We start from the raw sequence: 19,520 nt of genomic DNA on the forward strand, positions 1-19,520 counted from the left end.
CTTTCCTAAGTGTGGTATCATTTCCCCGTATTTCCATAAATATTTACTGTGTATGTATACATCTCAGAACAATATATTTTTTTTGCATTCTGGGGAGTAACAATTTTATTGAGATATTTACATGCACTATTTAAAGTGTACAGTTCAATGGCTTTTAGCATAACCACGGAGACGCGTGACTATTGCCACAATCGACTTTAGAACATGTTCATCATCTCAAAAAAGAAATCATACAAGAGTGTTCAGAGCAGCATTATTTGTGATAGCCAAAAAGTGGAAACAACTCAGTATCCATTAACTGATGCGTGGATAAACTAAAATGTGGTATATCCATGAAATGAAGTATTATTTAGTGATAAAAAGGAATGAAGCACGAATACAGGCTACAATGTGGATGCACCTTGAAAACACTACACTAAGTAGAAGAAGCCAGACACAAAAGCTCACATATTGTATGAAATGTCAAATCTATAGACATAGAGTGGATTAGGGGTTGCCAGGAGACAGGAGGAAGGCAGAATTGGGAGAGGCTATTAATGGGTACAAGTTTTCTTTTTGGGGTGATGAAAAAGTGCTGGAATTAGATAGTGGTGATGGTTGCACAATACTGAGAATATATAAAACCTGCTCAACTGTACACTTTCAAGTGGTTAAAACGGTTTCCTGTTATGTGAACTTTGTGTGCTTGACTTGTAGACACATAGCTCCAATCTGCCTCTGTCTTCACCTGGAGTTCTCCCCTGTGTATGTCTGAGGCCTCTCCTCTTCTTGTACGGACATCTGTCACTGGATTTAGGGCCCACCCTAATCTATTTCATTTCATCTTGACCCACCTGGCTTCAATTTAACTAATTTTAGCTGCAAAGACCTTATTTCCAAATAAGGCCAAATTCTGAGGTTCCAGGTGAACATGAATTTTTGGGGGGACACCATTCAATCCACTCCAAGATCCTTTAATCATTGGTTAATTGGGTTATTTGTCTTTTTATTACTGAGTTTTAAGAGTTTTTTAATATTTGCATGTTTTAAAACTATATAAATACTGTCCTCCTAGGTATAGTGTTCAGCAACCTTCCCTCCTCAAGGTTATGCTTGTGAGATTCACCCAGGTCAATAGGTGTAACTCTAAAAACAAAAACAAAAAAACAAGCCAGGGCGCCTGGGTGGCTCAGTCGGTTGAGTGTCCGACTTCGGCTCAGGTCATGACCTCGCAGTTTGTGGATTTGAGCCCCGTGTTGGGCTCTGCGCTGACACTTTGGAGCCTTGAGCCTGCTTCAGATTCTGTGTCTTCCTCTCTTTGCCCCTCCCATGCTCATGCTCTGTCTCTCTCTCTTAAAAATACATATTAAAAAAACATAAACAACCCCCAAAACCGTAACTCCAGTTTGATTTTGTTGCTTTTTTCATTCTTCAACCCAGTGCATCTGGCGTCCACCCTCAGTGCTCACTGAAACTGTTCTTGTCAAGGTCACTGACTCCCATGTTACCAAATCCAAGGGATACTTATCTAACTGTTCTTTCATTGGCATTTGATATTTCTGACCACTCTTCCTTCCTGAGCACTTATTGCCACTTCCAGGATACCACGCTCTCAGGATTTCCCTCTGTCCTGTTTATCTCAATCTCCCGTGTGAGCCTTCTCCCTCAGTTTGGTCCTTGCATGTGGGGTGCCTTGGCTCTGTTCTAAGCCCTCTTCTCTTCTCACTATACACCTGGACTTAGAGTTCATCAGTATCATTCTGCTTGGAGATCTATTGCTGCATAACAAACTATTCTAAATGTAGTGCCTCAAAACAACAACCATTTTATAACTTCTCATGATCCTCCCAGTTGGTTGATGGGAGCTCACCTGGACAGCTCTGCTGTCTTAGTTGGGGGTGTCTCTTGTGGCCACAGTCAGAAGGTAACTGGAGCTGGAATGTCCATGATGGCTGGCTTGCTTGTCTCCCACTCCGGGGGCAACAGCTGGAATGCTGGGATGGCTGAACCTCCCTTTCTCCATGTCCAAGCTTCTCTCTCCAGATGATGTCCACAGCAGAGAGGCTGATTTCCCACATGAGACCTTAGGGGTCCCCAAAGCAAGAGTGGAAGCTGCCAGGTCTTCTTAAAGCTTAGCCCTGGACCTGGTGCAGCTGACTTCCGCTGCATTAAAGGTTGCCACAGGCCGGCCCAGATTCCATGGATACAAGGAGTCCTGGGTTGTCAGGGGCCATCTTACTCCACAGTTTAGGAGTCCCACATTGCTAGGATCACTCTTTTAAGTTCCAGACCCAGATATGTAGTGGTCTACCTGACCTCTCTTTGCTCCCTCACCAGGCTCCTTGGGCTCATTTAGTCCTGGCCTGTCTTCCTCTGGGCCTCTCTAAGCTAAGTGTTAGCATCATGTGCACATAGGTGGTTAGCCCAAAGCCTGAGGGTCATCTTGGGCTTGTCCCTGTCCTCAACCCTCACATTCCACTTCTTCAATATCTCTTGAATTACTTCTTCCATCTCTACTGCTCATACCTAATAATGATCATAGCTAAGATTAGCGGGTGCTTTCCGAGTGGGTATGCACTTTGGACACATTCCATCCAGTCTTATCTCCATTTTATAGATGACAAGACTGAGGCTGGTAGAGATTGAGTAACTTGCCCAAAGTCTCACCTTATTCAGTAGTGGGAGAACTGAAACTCAAGCCTTTTGGCTCTGCAGACAGGCAGGCCTGCCTCCAAAGCCTTTGTGTCGGGCTGGTGCCCCGCTGCCACTCACCACAGGCAACCGTCATCTCCCACTTACCTGTTCACAGAAGCCTCCCAACAGGTGTTTCTGCCTCCCATCTGGACCCATCTAATCCATCCTCCACCTTTCAGTCAGATGGATTTTTCTGGAAGGCAAAAGGGGCCACAGCACTTCTCGGCTTAAATCTTTCAATGGTTTCCCTCTCAACCTGAAGATAAAATCTAACTTTTCACGACAGTTAATAAAGTCCTTCATAAATTGGCTCCCATCAATTTTGACAGTGTACCGTGGGGCATTGGTTCTCTATGGGGGCATTCTGGAAATTTGTGGGAGCTTTTTTGTTGTTGTTGACCACAACAATAAGGATGTGCTGTAGACATTTGGTATGCAGGGGGCAGGGACGCTAGGGGGCTGCAATGCAAGGGACAGAACCACACAGCCAAGAATTATCCTAGGTTCCACATGGCTTTCAATGTCCTATTGGACATTCCATGTGAAAAAATCCATTAAAAAAAACAAACAAAATAACACACTTAGCTGGGCCTATAATCTATCTCCATTAACCCTATACCCAAGGGAGGAGGTGACAGACTTATTTCTGGTTCACCCTTACCAGAAATAAAGCCCTTTATTTCTTTGAGGGTTACATTTTTACAAAGAAGAATTTTTTGTTAAACTCCCCTGTTGAGGAGGTTCTGAGGCATTTATTTTTTCCATGAGACACTGACCAAAGCTCATGTTCACCTAGTTAGGCAAATGTCCTTAGAGCAAAAACCTGCATCAGTGTTCTACTTACTTCTCTACAAACCCCGCCTTCACTTACTTTGTTTTGCCCTGAAAATTCCTTACTTTTTCATTGAAGCACTGACGATACTTTTATTTTTGTATGTTTATTTATTTTTGAGAGAGAGCATGTGCAAGGGAGGGACAGAGAGAGGGGGACAGAGGATCTGAAGCAGGATCTGCACTGACAGCAGCGAGCCTGATGTGGGGCTCAAGCTCACGAACCACGAGATCATGACCTGAGCCGAAGTTGGATGCTCAACGAACTGAGCCACCCAGGTGCCCCAAAGATATTTTACTTTTTTTTTTTCTTTCTTTCTTGCTTGCTTTTTGAGAGAGAGAGAGGGAAAGAGTGAGTGTGAGTGGGGGAGGGGCAAAGAGCAAGGGAGAGAGACTCTTTAAGAATCTCAAGCAGGCTCCACACCCAGTTGGGAGCCTAATGCTAGGCTCAATCTCATGACTATAAGATCATGATCTGGGCTCAAATCAAGAGTCAGACACCTAAGTGACTGAGCCGCCCAGGCACCCCTAAGATGTTTTTTAATATTTTTCTATCCAGGATTTTTTGTTGTTTTTTGAGAGGTCTCCCAGGTGTCTGGCCTGTCATATTATCAAAAAAGGAAATTGCAAACATGAAACATTTTTGCACAAACTTAATATAACCTGCTTTTTTAATGAATACATTTATTGTGTTGTTTTGTGTTGTTGAGAACTTTACCATAAGTCTTTCATCATTTTAGGAAATCACATCACAAATGACAATGCAGGGACACCTGCGTGGTTCAGTCGGTTAAGCTTCTTGATCTTGGCTCAGGTCATGATCTCACAGTTCGTGGGTTCAAACCCCGCGTCAAGACCCAAGCTGGGAGCATGGAGCCTGCTTGGGATTCTCTCCCTCCTTTTCTCTCTCTGCCCTTTCCCTGCTCATATACACTCACTTGTGTGTATGCTCTCTTTCAAAATAAGTAAAACAAACATTAAAAAAAAAATGACAATGCAGGGTCACTTGGTATGGGCATTAAGAGCACAGACTCTGGAGCCAGTTCTATTTTGTGCATATGTGGCTTTGGGCAGGATGGTTACTCCTGCTGTGTCTCAGTTTCTTCATTTGTAAAATGGGGGTAATAATACCTACCTCAGAAAGTTATTGTGAAGATTAAATGAGCTATGACATGTGAAGTTATGCCAATGTTACATGGTAACATGGTGTTAATAAATGTCAGATGTTATGATGATTTCTTCGACCTAATTTCTTGCCTTTTTCCAAGTTCTAGCTCTAACCACATCAAAATGCTTTGAGTTTTTGGAAGGTGCCCTGATTCTTATTTTGCACATACTCTCCCTCTGCTCTGGGATGCTTTTCTCTCTCCTCTAGCCCTGCCCAATTCTTATTTTCCCATCAGGCCTCACTTTCTTCATGAAGCCCACGCCTAGTTCCCCAGGTGAGATGTCTCTGTGCTCCACCCCAGTGGCTGCCCTCAGCACAGAGTGATGTTATAGAGAATGGTGGGGGGGGACGGCGGGGTGGGGGCGGCTAACATTAGCTACAGTGGGCAGGGAATGCCTCTGAGGAGGGGACATTTGAACTAAGGCTTGAAAAATGCGGAAGGGGCAGAGTAGAGGCAGTGCAAAGGCCTTGAGGAGCCACTGGGTGCACTGCAGTGATAGAAAGCAGGTTCACACTGTATATGATGAGCAAGAAGGAGACAGAATGGACACGAAGTTGAAGAACGGGGAGTTTGGGTCTACCATCTTCCTGACCCAATCACCCCACCTTCAGACACGCAGGACTACATACCTGAAAATCTTTAGCTTTATACCCACTGGTCCCTATGCCTGGAATGTGTCCCCTACCTTCTCTGACTAGTAATGAAATTCTACTCATCCTTCAAGGCCAAGTTCAAAACCATTTACGAAACCTTCTCCCATTCTTTAGCAGGAGTTAATCACTCCCTGTCTGACCTCTCACAGCACATAGGTCCCCATGGCACTAATTACATGCTGACTTGTATCTCAGCTAGCTGTTTACATGCCCGTCTGCCTACCACACAGTGAGTTCCCTGAAAACTAGGCTCTTAGTCATCTCTGTAACCATCTCGTGGTGCCTAGCCCACAGCAGGTTCTCAACGAATGCTGTGACATTGACTAGTGGGTGCTGCCCAGCACTACTCATGGCACAACAGAAGGAAAACAAAAATAATAACAATTTACAATTTATCACATGCCTTCCCATTCATTACTTGATTTGAGCCTTCCAATAACCCTATAAAACAGTTGAGACAAGCACTATTAGTCCCATTTTACAGATAGGGTAGTTGAAGCCCAAGGGCACACAGCTAGTAAGCAGTGGAAACTGAGTCTCAATCCTATCCCTTTACTTTGGATTTAACACAAGGAAGGATGCCAGAGAGATGCAAAGAGCATTTTGAGGATATACGGCAATGGGGTTAGCTATAGTAGAAAAGAGCTTTTGTGAGTGGACTAGGGAGAGATCCTTACTCAGCTGGGAAGGAGTTAACAGCAGCTCCACCACGGAGGGCACAGGATTCCTCTCCCTGACCCAAGCAGCTGGAGGAGTCTGCAGCACCATCCCCCAGCCCCGGAAACTAGGGAACCCCCGGCCCGCGGAAGAGACGTGTTCACGGGTGTTCAGGTCAGGTGGCTATGACGTTAAGGATGACTTGTTGGCAGGGGCTTGCCTCTCTGTTGCTATGACAACAGGAGCTAGACTACTGGGCCCCAGGAGGTTGAATGAAGAGGGTTCTTCCTTGACTCGAAACTAGGGAAGGACATTTATGGGGCAGGTGCGTGGGTGTGTGTGCGCGCGCGGTAAAATAAAAATGCAAAAGCTACGTTCAAGACGATAGCTCAGTGGTTCTCCACCTCGGTAACATGTTGGATTTACCTGCGGAATTTAAAAGTCTCAATGCGTAGGACATACCCCAGACCAATTAAATCAGAATCTCTGGGCTTCACTCTGCTTAAGTCTTCGCAGACGATTCCAATCGCTGAAGTTGCAAACCCTGCTTTGAGGAGGCAGGGGGAATTTTCGCGACCTTCCCAAGATGGCGGCTACCCGACCGCTTCCGCCTTTACGTGCGCCGTTAGGGGGCGGGCTTTCCGATAGCGCGTGCGTGTAGTGTCTTTTCGCCCCCTGCTCCCTCCGCCTCTTTCCCCCGCCTCCATTTTGTTCGCGGACGCTGGGGACGGTGGGAGCAGATCCATTTCCGGGTTGGCAAAAGGGGCGGCGGCGGCGAGAGAGGGAGCTTGCTGGGGAGCTAGCCGGACGGGACGAAGCCGGGGCGGACGAAGCCGGAGCGGAGGTGGCGGAGGATTCGCTCCCGGGGCAGCTACAGCCCGGTCGAAAGGAGGCCGAGGAGGCTGGGTATGGCGCTGCGAGGGGGCGGAGTCTGAGGGGTGTGTGGAACGCTGGGCTGGGTCTGAAGAGCTTGGAGCGGGGCGTGGGCAATCTAAGTAGGGAGGAGTGGTCGGGAATTGGTGTGGGACGAGCGCTGACTGAAAATGGGAAGGAAGGTTACTGAGAGACAGGAAATAAGGAATCCTGAAGGGTTGGGTAAGGTAACTAAGACGGCAACTGGGAGTGAGGAACAAGTAACGTGCGCCTAAAGGGAGATGGGGAGGGCGGACTTGTTGTGAACAGGTAATTAACAGGATGCTGAGTGAGGAGGCCACTGTGACATTTTAGGGATTGAGTTGAGTGACAACCAATGGTTTAGGATGATTCGGGAAGCTGCTTACACTAGAGGGTATCTTGAGAGCGTTGGTGGAGAAAGAATCAGAGTTGAGATAAAGGTATGAGAAGTACTGAGTTGCGCATGGGAGCAACCTAGAGTTGAGGGTTCAGATTGGAGTGGTGTGAAGCAAGGGAAGATGGAAATCTTAAAGTGTTAGACGTGGGCAGCGTGTGGTGGTAAGTTACTGATCAGGAAGGAAAATTACTAAGAGAGAACGCACGGCTGAGGAGCTGGAAGAAGCTGGCCTGTACTGGAGTTTGTATTTTTAAAGGGATTTGAATAATCTGTTACTGCTTTGGGCTCCCCCAGGATCCACCTCCTTTTTCATGGTGCTGTTTTTACTCATTGTTTTCTGAATGGTTTACGGAATGTTTTGGTGGCTTTTGTCTCCTCCTACAAACCAAAAGAGAACCTTGGGGAATAAGGACTGTTCTAGCATACCAATGGATTTACTAAGTAACTTTGAGGCAAGTCATTAAACTGTCCTTCCCCCCCCCCCCCCTTTGAAAGACAGGTTTGGTTCTTCTCTGCTTCTGAAAGATTGTTTTAACTAAGTGGGACTTTTTTTTTTTTTAAGTTTATTTATTTATTTTGAGGGAGAGGAGGGGCAGAGAGAGGGAGAGAGAATCCCAAGCAGGCTCCTTGCTGTCAGCACAGAGCCCAACACAGGGCTCGAAGTCACAAACTGTGAGATCATGACCTGAGCCAAAATCAAGGATCAGATGCTTAACCCGTTGAGCCACCAGGTGCCCCTAAATGGGATCTTTAAAGTGGTTGCAAAGAAGTGATCTCTGACAACAAGATTGAGATATTGGTATTTAGAAGACCTGTTTTCTCAGTTTCTTCTCAGCCTTGCTGCGTTTGTTACACCAGGGAATAGTTGGTTTTCCGCGTTTGTTGTGCCAGGGAATATAGTTGGTTTTGATTTAATACATGTTCAGTTTTTTAACTTTTTTCCGAGTCAACTTTTAGTAGCCCAGAATTTCATATTACTTGTTACATTGTATTGGCTACCATCAAGATGGAGATAGGGAAGTTAGAGCTTGGGTTGAATGAGGTTGGTTGATGAGGAATGTGAGAGAATGCAGTGTTTTATTTTACCCTTGACAAACACTGACTTTCCTCAATGAACTCTGAGAATTCGCTGAAAAATAGTACTTTATTTAGTTGAGCCTTTTGCTTTGGTCCAGGCAGTTTGGCCCCGTTGGTGGGGAGGAGTGTGCTTGTGGCCAGTTTCAGCTTCTTTATTGTTAATACTTTGAAATCTTGACTATTCTAATTTTTTCTTTGGGCATAATATTCTAAACACTTTGCTCATAGGTGAACTTATTTAATTTAGCTTAGAAGAAGTGTTCCTGAAAGTCTTGGCATTTCTGAGGTCTGACTTGGATTTGCTTAAGAGGGGGCAGTTTCCAAATCTACCTCATACTTGATATCCGTAGTGTTTACTTTAGTTGGTACTGATTAGTTATGTGATGTCAGCACAAAGGTGAAATGCAGGGCAAGGTGGAAGATGTTGATAACAGTGGAGTTTTCAGGTTTTATTAATGGCTTTTAAGAAAGGAAGAAGTCCTGTCCCTGTCGAAGAGACAATTTCTTGACCTCTTCTTAGATTGGGAGAGTAACCTAGTGTACTTGTGTCTGTTTTCCTATTGCTCTGAAATGATTCTGAAAGTCTTGGGCTTGTTCAGGCTGTTCTCAAGCAAACTATAGTCTTCTTACCCCAGCAAGAGCAGGAAGATCTTCAGGCTATGAAGTATATAGTACATACTTATTTGGGGGTAAAAACCAGCTTAATATTTTGCCGTTATTTCAACCACAGGGTGTCTCTTTGGTTTGTTTTTCAGAGGGTTTGGAAATAAGTTATGGGAGTTCAGAGCTCTGGGCAGGCTTTTGGTATAGCCTGCTCTTTAACATAATGATTTTCCATTCTTCCTATCCTGTCACGTTTTTCCATTGCTCTACTTGAGCCAGTCCTAGGTGGAAAATGGCAAATAACACATTCTTTCCCTGTTCTTTTTAGTCTCTGGTTGATATGTTGTCTGTGTCACAGTTTGATACCTCAAAAATGAAAGGATTTTTGACTGCTTTAAATGGAGAAGATGACAGTAGCTGAGCTGGGTTTTCTGGGCCAGAGAATGGACTCTGTCAGAGCAAAGAATAGTTGCAGAGACACAAACTGGGACCTTAAGCTGTGACTAACATTTTGGCAACATGCTTCCCTTTGCCAAATAACTTCTTTTCTTCTTGAGTGTGATTGTTGATCTCCTTCTCAAAGTAGGCTCTTGTTGCTACTGTGCTCCACACAACTCCCAAGCAGAAGTTGGCAGAGTTCCGGTTGATTGACTGTCTTTTGAGGGATATGTCCTGGATTAGAGTAGATGGGGTGTTCCTTGTCAAATTGAGGTTCATTGGCAGGTCCTGAGAGCTGCTCTGCAAGGAAATGGAGTCAGTATTCTTTACTGAATGTTCTTGCACTCCTTTATGCTTCTTCTAAATTCAAACCTGTTTCTTATTCACCTGCTGATTAAGTGCAGAATCATTGCTTCTGCCTAGCTTTCAAAGTCCAGAGCACTGAAGAGAGAGAGAGAATTTCCCACTTTTTTTTTTTTTTTTTTTTGCTCCACTCTCCCTCTCAAGGCTTTTAGCCTAGGGAACTACAGGCTAAATTCATGAGTACTTCTTGGTATTATTATAGACAGGTATTAAACAAAATTTTTATTTAATGTTTACCTTTTTTTGAGAGAGAGCATGAGTGGAGAGGGGCAGGGAGAGAGGGAGACACAGAGTCTGAAGCAGGCTCTAGGCTCCAAGCTGTCAGCACAGAGCCCAATGCGGGGCTCAAACTCAAAATCCGTGAGATCATGACTGGAGCCAGTCTGACACTTAACCGACTGAGCCACCCAGGCACCCTATAAAGGGGGATTTTTAAAATGGTGAGTAGAACTTTATGGAGAAAAACAATGTTGGTAGGGAAATCAGGTGATTCGTTTGCTGGTGTCTGTGTCAGTCTTAGATCTCAAGATTTTGACTTAATATGCAGAAAGAGCGTTTGGGGGCAAAGAAGTTATCAAATGGGAGAGCCAGGAATTGGCTTCTTACTTGCCATGTAACATGGCAAAGTTATGACAATTTAGAATGGCTGTACTGAGTACTTCGTTCTGCTTAGTAAATACCATTTTGTTTTTCAGGGGATAATTAGTTGAAGATAACTGTGTCTCTAATAGGTCTTGGGATGGATTATGAAGATCATTTCTTGCAGTCGATGGCAATGGCCCTTGTAACATTGGAGATAATCCCGAAAAAAAATCCTCTTTTTGGTGGCCCTGGATTCAGGTTCCTTTTGCCATTCTTAGTCCAGAGTATTCTGTACCTGATATGCAGGTTTGGGAAACTAACAGGTTCAGATCCAAAGGTTTTGACTCTGTTCCAGGGCTTTGATTGTGGTAACAAACAGGATTATTGGAGTTGTGTTTAATCTTGTCTCAGATATTTCTTTACTGAAGAATGTCTTAAAGTTTGGCACATCTGTTTATCTAAGGAATGTGTATAGATTTCCTTACCATTTTTAACTAGTTTTCAAAAAGTTCTTTAGTTTTGTGAACTTTGTGGATTCAGATTAAGCTCCATTTGGATTTTAAGGCCCCTCGGTGAGAATATTTTGTTTTGGGTCAGTATTTATGATATTTCTTCCATACAAATGTATCGACCTACTTTCTAAGCTAAAAAAAATGCTGAATTCCCTTTTTTCTCTAATCCCTTTTTTCTGTCAGTAATCCCTTCTGACTGTGAAAACATTCTCCATGTATCTGGATCGGGACAATTAGTTGTGAAAAAGATGGAATTTTCTTCCAAAATGGTACAATCTAGGAGTGCCTGGGTGGCTCAGTTGGTTAAGTGTCCAAGTTTGGCTCAAATCATGATCTCAGAGTTGTGGGTTCAAGCCTCACATTGGGCTCTGTGCTGACAGCTCAGAGCCTGGAACCTGCTCCAGCTTCTGTGTCTCCTGTTCTGCCCCTCCCTCACTCACACTCTGTCTCTCTCTCTCAAAAATAAATAAACATTAAAAAAAATAATAAAGTGGTACAATCTAGTATGGAGTAGGATGTCTGAGATTTGTGGATAAGTGAATTGTCTTTCTTTTCACTCCCCCCCCCCCCGTGCTTAGCTTGCAAGCAGGATATTTGTCATCAAATCATTTAAACTTCATCACTGTCGTAGAAATGAGGATAGGACTGTCTTTAGCAAATTTTATTTATTTATAAGTTTTATTTCTGTTTTTCTTTAGTTATTTATTTTTTTTAAGTAGGCTTTACACGCAGTGTGGATCCCAGTGCGGTCCTTGAACTCAGGAGGCTGAGATTAAGACCTGAGCTGAAATCAAGAGTCGGATACTTAACTGACTGAGCCACCCAGGCACCCCATTTTATTTTTTAGTAATCTCTATACCCGGCATGGGAGTTGAAATCACAGCCTGAGATCAAGAGTTGCATGCTCCTCTATTTTTTTTTTTTTTAATTTAAAAGTTTATTTATTTATTTTGAGAGAAAGAGACAGCATGAGCAGGGGAGGGGCAGAGAGCAAGGGAGAGAGATCTTGTGGAGCCTGCTTGGAATTCTCTCCCTCCCCCTCCCCTCCCTCCCTCCCTCTCGCTCTCTGCCCCTCCCGTGTGCACACACATACACTTTTTCTCTCTCTCAAACATTAAAAAAAAATACATTTATATGGTTCAAAATTTAAAAGTTAAAAAAAGAGTGTACATTGAATAGTCTTTTATGCTTGTGTACTCGTGAGTCCAGTCTGTCTTCCCAGGGGCAACTGATGTTTTCAGTTTCTTAAGATCCTTTCCAGAGATAACATGTACATATAAAGCATATATATATTTCTTGCGTTTTCTTTTATTTTTTTAAAAAAAAATTTTTTTTTCAACGTTTATTTATTTTTGGGACAGAGAGAGACAGAGCATGAACGGGGGAGGGGCAGAGAGAGAGGGAGACACAGAATCGGAAACAGGCTCCAGGCTCCGAGCCATCAGCCCAGAGCCTGACACGGGGCTCGAACTCACGGACCGCGAGATCGTGACCTGGCTGAAGTCGGACGCTTAACCGACTGCGCCACCCAGGCGCCCCTCTTGCGTTTTCTTTTAAACAAATGTAACACGCTGTTAGTACTATTTGCATTTTTAAAAAACTTACTTTTGCAGTCATTCCATGAAAGCAATAGAGATTTGGCACCTGCCGTGTATTGGTAGACATTTTAAATATTTCCGCCTTTATGCTATTACCAACTATGCCCTAGTGAGTAACCATAAGCATTTGGCCCTTTGTGACTATATCTGTAGGGTAAATTATAAGTAGAATTGCCAAAGCTGATGTGTTTTTAGCCCTGTTACTCATTTATTTGTCAAGAAGTTTTGAGCTCCTACTGTGTGACAGGCTCTGTGCTTTGCCAGTGAACAAAACTGACTGAGCCCTTGCAGTCATACAGTTATGGTCTGGTGGGGAAGACATCCATTAAACAATAATTAATTACTGTTTTGCTCTAAATACTGTGGAAGCAGCTAATGGGAAGCCTAACCCAGGTTGATTGGGAAACAGGGCAGTGAGGGAATGTCCCCAAGGAATTGACTTTTAAGGCTGACACCTAAGGGATGAGGGGCAGACCAAAGACTGTGCTAGGTGGACGGAATGACATAGATGAAGATCCTGAGGAGGGGCCATGTTCTTTAACATGGCTATTTTGAAGAATTGAAGGAAGGAAGTTCCAGTGTGTCTGGAGCTTAGGGAATGAGAAGTAGGGAGGTAGGCAAGGCTTCAGGGAGTGTGAGGTCTCCAAAAAAACCAGATAAATGACAGTGAATTTTGAGCCCAGTCTTTATAGGAGAGATTTTTCTCAGTTCTTTTCACAGATATTAATTTACTAGTGTTGATGCTGAAATTGTCAATATCGTACAGAAATCTGATGCTTGTACAATGGAATATGTATTTTATAAGAACTTTTTTAGATAAAGGAGATTCTTTTAGTCTTGAGTCATTTTATTTTATTATTTATTTATTTATTTATTTAATTATTATTATTATTATTTTTTACGTTTATTTATTTTTGAGAGACAGAGTCAGTGAAAGCACAAGTGGGGGAGGTGTAGAGAGAGAAGGAAACACAGAATCCGAAGCAGGCTCCACACTCCGAGCAAGCATTCAGCACAGAGCCCGACGTGGGGCTCAAACCCATGAACTGCGAGATCATGACCTGAGTTGAAGTCGGTCACCTAACCAACGGAGCCACCCAGGTGCCCCGTTATTACTTATTTTTTTAATGTTGGTTTATTTTTGAGAGAGAGACAGTGTGTGAGCTAGAGAGGGGCAGAGAGAGCCAGAGACACAGAATTGGAAGCAGGCTCCAGGCTCTGAGCTGTCAGCACAGGGCGCGATGCAGGGCTCCAACTCATGAACTGTGAGATCATGACCTGAGTCGAAGTCAGATGCTCAATCGACTGAGCCACCCACGCGCCCCAGTCTTGAGTCTTGATTTTTAGGTCTGGCAAATTAAACTTGCATGGCTGGATTAGGTCTTAAAATTTTAGGATCTTGGAAATTGGTTTGGAGGTTAGTAATAATTGGGGAACCATTCTGAGATTATGGGGGATGGTGAATTTGGCCATACCACCCTGAACACACCCAATCTTGTCAGATTATGGGGGTGTTGAGATGGGTGGTTTGCCAGACCTGCTGCTTAGGAACTGAAAACCTGTTTACTTCTAGAGAATATTGACTGTTTTTTGTAAGCCTCATAGGGCTAGAGGGTGAGCACAGATGTTCTCATTATGAACTGGTGAATATAATACTCTGTTTGTACCCGTCCGTCATCTAGGCCATATGTCTTAATACAACACATAACTCTTACTGGACGTGAAAATGAATCGGTAGCCCAAGGGCCATTATAACTCTGAATATATGAAAGCATTTTTATCTGCAAGTATATTGACTTTTGTTCAGACATCACAATACTCTTGCTTAAAGCCCAGATGGTCCTGTTTGATTTAGTACCTTTTTTGTGTAATTGGATCAGCTTGCCCTGTTGTCATAACTTAAAGTAGACTCTTGGTTTAGCAGCCCAGCAGTAGTGAGCAAGGAATGAAAATGTGCAAATTTTTCTAGCATTTCAGCATGAAGCGTCTGTATATCTGATGGCTTCGGGGCATTAGAGTGAGAGAAGAGACGCCTCAACAATGAAAGTCACAGCTTTGTTATTAGATTATCGGTGGTGAGTCAGGGCCTAATATATTATCTTTGAAATGAGGCATGACACTTCTCTCCATGTGAAGTCTGGATCAACATTTTATGGAGCATCTGTTTAAGTTTTCTTTCAAGCCTTTTCTCATGGAGACTGTCCTCACTGGATTTCCCTTACTCCTGACTCTTGTCTTTATAGGCTTTTTACTTGTATCTTTGGGATGTGTGGAATGAAGGCTGCTGGGACATGGAAGCTGAGGCCTAGTAACATGAGACACAGCTAGCCTAGCCTACAGTGAGAAGAGCCATTTTTTGTCATCTGTGGCTAGGTTACAGCCTAACCCGCTAATTAACAGTTTCCTAGAACTTGTAAAGATGTTTTGACCACAGATGTTGGGTGTTTCTAAAAAATTTTTTAATTAGTTGTGTTAAATTGAAAATAAGACCTAAAAAAGGAGCTAAGGTAATTGATTTCAAGATCTATCCCTTTGTTTTTATGCTTACCTTTGCAGTTAATTTTGGTCATGATTTCTTCTTGAGGCCTCGAGTTTCTTCACGTATTTGACCTGCGATAGAGTGAACTCTGGGATGGTGAACATTGTTAGGTCACACCCAGGCTGTGGCGGAGATTGAGATCACATTAGGCAGCCTGCTTTCATTAGAGTTGGATCTGAGATACAGGTTCTAGAATTAAGCATATAATGGCCTTTTAATTATTTGGTTGGTTTGGGATTTTCTGCTGTTTTTAACTACATTGGCAACAGATCCAGTACGGACCTTATGGTTTGAAATTTTGGTCAGTCTGAAGTTTGATTTTGCTTATACAGTGTTAGGATTTTTTGCCTTTTAGTAATTAAATGTTTGGATTTTTAAGTTGAAATAGTAAGAATACACAATTTAAATAGTCAAATAGTACTACAAGACTTATAATTAAAAGAACAGCTGCTCCATTTCTCCTTATTTGTCCTCATTTTTAGTACTTTTGGTGTTTTTTTCCTGATGCATATTATTTCCATATTTTTACATGGTATGCCTGTACTGTCATTTCTTGGTTTTTCTAGTCTCAGATATTATCTATTGAATTTCTATGAAAGATGATTTTGTATTCTTTTTTAAAAGATTTTTAAAATTTTTATCATAATTAAAAAATTTTTTTAAATATTTGTTTTAGAACGGGGGAAGGGGAGAGAGAGAAAGGGCAACAGAGGATCCGAAGTGGGCTCTGTGGTGATAGCAGAGAGACCAATGCGGGCCCGAACCCATAAACCATGAGATCATGACCTGAGCAGAAGTTGGATTCCCAACCGACTGAGCCACCCAGGCACCCCTTTATATATTTTTTAAGTTTATTTACTTATTTTGAGAGAGAGAGAGAGAGAAAGAGCACATGAGCACGAGAGGGGCAGAGAGAGAGGGAGAGAATCCTAAGCAGTCTCTGTGCTGTTAGCTCAGAGCCCAAGTGGGGCTCAACCTCTTGAACTGTTGAGAGCATGATCTGAGCTAAAATCAAGAGTTGGTTGCTTAACTGACTGAGCCACCCAATCACCCCAAGATTTTTTTTTTAATGTTTATTTGTGTGTGTGTGTGTGTGTGTGTGTGTGTGTGTGTGTGAGAGAGAGAGAGAGAGAGAGAGAGCGCGCGCGCGCACACGCGTATGTGTAGGGGAGGGGCAGAGAGGGAGGGAGATACAAAGCAGGCTCTGTGCTGTCAGTGCAGAGCCTGATGTGGGGCTTGAACTCGCAAATTGGGAGATCATGACCTGAGCTGAAATTGGACTCTTTTTTTTTTTTTTTTTTTAATTTTTTTTTTCAACGTTTTTATTTATTTTTGGGACAGAGAGAGACAGAGCATGAACGGGGGAGGGGCAGAGAGAGAGGGAGACACAGAATCGGAAACAGGCTCCAGGCTCTGAGCCATCAGCCCAGAGCCTGATGCGGGGCTCGAACTCACGGACCACGAGATCGCGACCTGGCTGAAGTCGGAAGCTCAACCGACTGCGCCACCCAGGCGCCCCAAGATTTTTTAAAGTGAACTCTACATCCAACATGGGGCTCAAACTTACAACCCTGAGATCAAAAGTTGCATGTTCTACCAACTGAGCCAGCCAGAAATCCCTGATTTTGCATTCTTATACTGTTATTTATCCTCAACTCTTTCTGCTACTTTCCTAATACAGTCCCATCACAGTTTTTATTAAACCAATATTTTATATGTTTTTATGTATCAGGGTTCAATCAGAGAAACAAACCATTCTTGATATTTCAAAGAGGATATTAGATGCTTGCACAACCATTGGAAGATCATGGGAACATAGGTCAGGGAAAGCCACTTTGCAGGGATTACAAACTGCTAACCATTAATAATCTTGGCTATCTTAAATACCAAAGCAGGCAGTTTGTAGAATATTGGAAACCTGCAAAACGACATGTCTGTCATTTGTTGGAGGCCACACACCTCATTGCTACTAGAAAAGCAATAATGACATATACCTTTCTTACATCTTCTAGGGCTTGAGTGAATGAGTCTGTGCTGATGGAATTAATTTATTTATTTATAACATGGGGCTCAAACTCCCTACCCTGAGATCAAGAGTCGCATGCTCTTCCAACTGAGCCATGGGTCCAGTTGACCCATATGTACTGTTGGAATTTATTTATTTATTTAATTAATTTATTTTTTTAAAGAGAGTTTTTTTTTTTTTTTTTTTTTAATTTTTGGGACAGAGAGACAGAGCATGAACGGGGGAGGGGCAGAGAGAGAGGGAGACACAGAATCGGAAGCAGGCTCCAGGCTCCGAGCCATCAGCCCAGAGCCCGACGCGGGGCTCGAACTCCCGGACTGCGAGATGGTGACCTGGCTGAAGTCGGACGCTTAACCGACTGCGCCACCCAGGCGCCCCTGTACTGTTGGAATTTAAACCACAACTCCATTGAAAGGGCATTCTGGGAAATGTAGTTCCCAGGTTTTCAGCCTCCCTTTCCATCTTCCATGAGCCCAGAAAGCGAATACAGGTAAATGTAACCTAAAGAAGAAAAATTAACATCCAGTATAATGACTGTGTGTACTATGCTTATACAGTATTTCCTTATAGATTTTCCCTTTAAATATAATAATTACCATTCTTTTCTTTCCTTTTTTCCTTCCTTCTGCTTGATTTATTGAGTATCAATCACTAGTTCATCCCTAAACTCTGAGGAAAGTGTAAATCTCTTTTCAGTACAGTTACATTAGTGGAGCCTTGTTGAGAGGCTTTATGAAAAAGGGTTCATTGGAGGTGGTGCATTTTTTTTTGAGACTTACCTGTTTCTGCCTGCACATTGGTTGGAAGTTTGGATGTAAAATGTTGTTAGAGATGGTATTTGGAAACTTTAAGCCTTGTTTTGTGGTCTTATGACTTTCAGTGGTAGACTATGAAGTTTGATGCTATTCTGATTCTGGATTTTTTGTATGGGATTTGTTTTTTCTCTGAAAGATTTTAGGATGTTGTCTTTACCCCAGGTATTCTGAAATACAGTGATACATGACTGTATACCTTGGTGTGACTATTTAAAAATTCATCATGATTGACATTCATTGGGCCTTTTCAGTCTGAAGCTTATTTCCATCTATTCTGGGAAATTTTCTTGTATTATATATTTAAAAAAAAAAATTTTTTTTTTTTTAACGTTTATTTATCTTTGAGATAGAGAGAGACAGAGCATGAACAGGGGAGGGGCAGAGGGAGAGGGAGACACAGAGTCCAAAACAGGCTCCAGGCTCTGAGCTGTCAGCCCAGAGCCCGACACGGGGCTTGAACTCACGGGCTGCGAGATCATGACCTGAGCCAAAGTCGGCCGCCCAACCGACCAAGCCACCCAGGCGCCCCTTGTATTATATTTTTGATAATGTATTCTTTGGTAGTGATTTCTGTCCTTTCTCTTTCTTGGGAACCCTTATTATCCAGATGGTGAATTTCCAACACTGGTCCTCTTAATTTTTTTTTCCTCATGAATTTGTCTGTTTTTCCCTCCTCATTCAGTTTTCAGATATTCTGAGTTTTTTCTTCCAACTCTTCTATGATATTTTTAATATTTGCTATTGGCATTTTAAATTTCCTTAAGCTCTTTTTGTTCCAGAACTTTATTATCATTATTATTATTATTATTATTTAACATTTGTTCATTTTTGAGAGAGAGAGAGAGTGCAAGCAGAGGAGGGGCAGAGAGAGAGGCACAGAATCTGAAGCATGCTCCAGGCTCTGACCTGTCAGCACAGAGCCTGATGTGGGGCTCGAACCCACGAACCATGAGATCATGACCTAAGCCGAACTGACTGAGCCACCCAGGTGCCCCAGAACTTTATATATAAGTATTTTCACACATTGTCAGGAATTCTGTTTTGTTACTTTGATTCTTGTCTTTCCTGTAAGAGATTTTCTTCAAATGTCTGGTAATTTTTGGCTGTTTATTTTTAAGAATGAGGCACTAAAAAGCTCTCAGTGTGGAGCCCTGGCTCATCAAGTGGTAGGCATCACTGTAGGGTGTATTGGCAACTGGTCATTTTCCTTGGAGAGGACTCTTCCAATCTCCTGCGTAGAGAGGATGAGCCCAGCAGTAGGTGTTTTGGAACCAAATTGGGGAAGAGAGCTGAGGAACAGGGACAGGTCTCATCGCTGAGTGGAAGACTTTCACTTAATCTCCCTTTTTACAGTATGGCACTCCTGCTCTAAGCTGTAACTGCTCCCTTGGTTCAGAGGCTTTCTGCCTGGCAGCATGGGCAAGGGAAAGAGGGTACCTCTTTCTTTTTTTTGAGAGAGAAGTCGCAAGTGAGTGAGGGGCAGAGAGAGAAGCAAGGCTCACCCGAAGCAGGGCATGAGCTCACCCCAAGCAGAGTTCAAACTCACGAATTGTGAGATCATGACCTGAGCCCAAGTCAGATGCTTAACTGAGCTACCCAGGTGCCCAGAGGGGAATCTCTTTCCTTTACAGACTTTCAATCAGTTCTCCTGTTTTAGCCCCTCCAAGGCCCCTTTGTCCAGAGGTACCAGGTG

General features: G+C 43.1%; 1 protein-coding gene and 1 long non-coding RNA gene across 5 annotated transcripts in view; one reads left to right on the top strand and one right to left on the bottom strand.

Annotated features, from left to right (window-relative positions):
• Positions 1-1,305: 1,305 nt before the first annotated feature.
• On the bottom strand, positions 1,306-6,587 carry LOC121044937 (uncharacterized). The gene is made up of 3 exons (XR_005797549.1): positions 6,410-6,587; positions 2,779-2,866; positions 1,306-2,062 (listed from the first exon to the last, which is right to left on the bottom strand). It is a non-coding gene; the product is annotated as an uncharacterized LOC121044937 (long non-coding RNA).
• Positions 6,588-6,746: 159 nt separating this feature from the next.
• WIPF2 (WAS/WASL interacting protein family member 2) overlaps positions 6,747-19,520 on the top strand; it is a 49,426-nt gene continuing 36,652 nt past the window's right edge. Inside the window, exon 1 of one of the 4 annotated variants that reach the window (XM_040497448.1) lies at positions 6,747-6,889. The gene's annotated coding sequence lies outside the window, so the exon portion shown is untranslated. Of the gene's footprint in view, positions 6,890-6,963; positions 7,084-19,520 lie in introns of those variants that run through there. The other 3 variants (XM_040497447.1, XM_040497450.1, XM_040497449.1) reach the window with 3 other exon arrangements.

Source organism: Herpailurus yagouaroundi, unplaced genomic scaffold (assembly GCF_014898765.1).
Source record: "Herpailurus yagouaroundi ecotype Mexico unplaced genomic scaffold, PumYag 189, whole genome shotgun sequence".
NCBI classification, from domain to species: domain Eukaryota; kingdom Metazoa; phylum Chordata; class Mammalia; order Carnivora; family Felidae; genus Herpailurus; species Herpailurus yagouaroundi.